The sequence below is a fragment of the Conger conger genome, chromosome 1, assembly GCF_963514075.1.
Source record: "Conger conger chromosome 1, fConCon1.1, whole genome shotgun sequence".
NCBI lineage: Eukaryota > Metazoa > Chordata > Actinopteri > Anguilliformes > Congridae > Conger > Conger conger.
The window spans coordinates 1,981,104-1,984,400 of NC_083760.1; the positions used below are offsets into that span (position 1 = coordinate 1,981,104).

Sequence of the window (3,297 nt, forward strand, 5' to 3'; positions counted from 1 at the left end):
TTCTTTGAAGATCTTTCTGCACCATATTTTTTTCTAGCTTTACCCTCATTCCACATTCTCTGTTCACATTCCACAATGGTCATCGGCAAGGTCATCTGTGATATACTGCCTTATGCATCATTTCAGCAAATGCTTCTCTGGCCTCTCGCTGCTGCTGCAAAGCTAGGTGATCCGGTTTCACTGGAGGAAGTATACCGTTGGATTCACACCTTGGACACCATAAATAAAGGGAGGTCACCAGATAGACATGACATGTGATGGCAAACATTCTCCGTTTGTGTTGGCTGAGTCCTTTTTGGTGTACTGATGCTGCCTTGTTCAGTAAACTTCCTGGTGAGAGTCATTATCTGTGGGGAGTGGCAGGCCTGCCAAAAGGATTTATAGCACATTTAGTAATCATTAATGACACTCACATTGCCTTTATATAGGGAATGGAGAAATAGAAAGCCACAACACATGCAACCTGTGTGAGGTGAATATGTAACGTTATTAAGGAAATGTTGTGATAAATTGCATACCTTTTTGTTTTTAATGTGATACGACACTGTTCTTTGATATTTATTTCTGAACTCATTCAGGGGAGTCAGTGATGCTATTCACAAGCTCTATATTTGCTGCTGCTAAACTGTTCTACAGCCACTGAGCCACAGACATCCCTACTTCATGTTACAGCCCAGAATTGTACAATTTCAACTTCTTTCTTACACACTATTGTGCCATGTGCTGGAATACAGTATATTACATTATTGGCATTTTGGGTCTTATCCAGAGCGGCGTACAGTTGATTAGACTAAGCAGGAGACAATCCTCCCCTGGAGCAATGCAGGGTTAAGGGCCTTGCTCAATGGCCAAAGGCTCTGCGGATCTTATTGTGGCTACACTGGGATTAGAACCACCAACCTTGCGGTCCCAGTCATGTACTTTAACCACTACGCTAAAGGCCGCCCTCCCTCCCTAACTCACCACCATGATTAGCCTTAGACTGTCATGGCATTTATGTATAGATTGTATAGATATTGTTACTTGTATAGATATTGTTGTTTTTTATTGGCTGTTGTATTGTTGTATTCTGGCTGCCAACTGTGGTATGCTAGTTTGGAAGTTGATTGTACACTTCAAGGGTTCTGATTATCTGTATGTTTACACTTGGACTCGGAACTGTACTGTCCTCTCAGGTCCTCTTCACAGTTGTGTTTGATTTGCACTTCGTTGTACGTCGCGCTGGATAAGAGCATCTGCTAAATGCCATGTAATGTAATGCAATGGTTGAGTCACCCTGGGAGAGGCCACCCTGTATACTCAAATGTTTAACTTTTCAGTCAATGTCTGTACTCTGGTCTGTACTGCAGAGTTAAAGTGTGGGCAGGTCTGTACTCCGGTCTGTACGGCAGAGTTTTCAGTCTTTTCAAGCCTTATTATTCCACTCTGTCATTCCAGCTGAAAACTTTGAATCGTTGTCCACACGGCTACAGGACAAGTTACCAATCGAGATTACCAGTTTACAAATAACACCAACATTTCTACAGGTGATGTATGTAGAATTGTCATTAGCAAGGTCTTCTGTGATATATGACCTTATGCATCATTTTGGCAAATGCTTCTATGCTAGGTGATCTGGTTTTCATTGGAGGAAGTATACAGTTACATTATTGGCATTTGGCAGGTGGATTCACACCTTGAATAAAGGGAGATCACCTGATAGATATGGCATGTGATGCCATCTGAGATGGGGGCATGTCAATTCTTCAGAATGTTTCAGAGGCAAACATTCTCTGTTTGTCCTGGTTGGTGTGCTGTATGTTGAACGTCTTTGTCCAGTGAACTTCCTGGTGAGAGTCATTATCTGTGGCAAGTGGCTGGCCAGACAAATGGACCCAGCGATGACTCATCCAGGAAGTCACACAAGATCCCAGAAGAACATGCAAAGACCTGCAGGCCTCTGTAGCCTCAGCTAAGGCCAGTGTTCTTGACTCCACAATTAGAAATAGACTGGGCAAAATGGTCTTCATGGGAGAGAAGCAAAAGACCGAAAGAAACCTAAATGCTCAGTTCACATTCGCAAACAGAGTGCCTGGATGATCCCCAGGCCTTTTTGGATTATGTTATATGGACAGATGAGTAAAAAATGCTGCTATGTTATTATGTTTTGCCAAAAATGAAGGAACTGCAGCCTACACAATCAGGTATCAATTGTCTCTTGTTCTTGTTCATTACATTAGCTGACTATTAAGGACTAATATCAGAACTAATATTCCTATAATAAATTGTCTGTGGATTTTTGTTTTATACATTATGAACCATAGTATATGTGGTGTGTGCAGGGAAAAATGCACAAATAAGATATCACAGGTGAGAATTGTCCGATGAAACAGATCCAGTAAAAAACATTAATAGCTATACTTGAGTTTAACTTTCGTATTTATTTGCAAAGAAATGACAGAAAGTGAGAAAGCTTACCGGCTTTCTGATTTGAATCAGACATAATACGACTCTTATACACACTTTTCCAGAAGGGGGGGCTTTACCAAAACAAAAAGACATGAAGCTGGCCACGAACATTTATCAGTAATTTGTCTTCTGAATACCCCTTGTTGACCTTGCTGTAAGACCAGAATGTGCTAGCTGAGAAGCAGAGACCTTAAGGTCAAAGGCTGTCTGTCTGCTGGAGAGAGACAGAGAAAGACTCATAGTAAGCACTTAATTCAGAAAGTGGTCTAATAGTAATAAGGATTATCACTAAAAGGTTATTTGTAATCATGTAATTGTCTTTATGTTAACACACCTTGTCAATTAAGAATCAATTAAGAAAATTACCCTTACAGGTGTTATTGGTCAAAAGTTATCTTTGTTAGAAAAATGCCCCCTACAACCAAAATAACACATTCAAATGGTCATAAATCAAATGGTACCATTTAACCATGGTAACTCTTGATCAAGAGGGTTTCAAGGCAGTCCATTTTACCTAAACATAGGGACCACCATGAATCACAATTTCTAATGCAAAAAATGTCCTGTTATTTGTCTGAATTTGCATAAACTCAAAGTGCAATTGAAGACTTAAACAAATATCTCCTTGCCACAGGTTGTGTAAGGGTTGGATTAAAGGCTCAAAATAATAAACTCATTCACCAGCTCCCAGCCCGGATCTCCTGTCTCGGGTTACTTTTCTGAAGAATAATGCATAGTCAAAGCTCAACTGAACAAATATTATATCTATCTGCCAAAGCTTAGATACACAATGGGTCAACATATCGCCTATATAATGAGCACAGACCACACATCGATATCAGAGTCTCT

General features: G+C 40.3%; 1 protein-coding gene across 1 annotated transcript in view; it reads right to left on the bottom strand.

Annotated features, from left to right (window-relative positions):
- LOC133123803 (fucolectin-1-like) overlaps positions 1-3,297 on the bottom strand; it is a 125,245-nt gene that overhangs the window by 88,379 nt on the left and 33,569 nt on the right. The gene's annotated exons all lie outside the window — the stretch shown is intronic.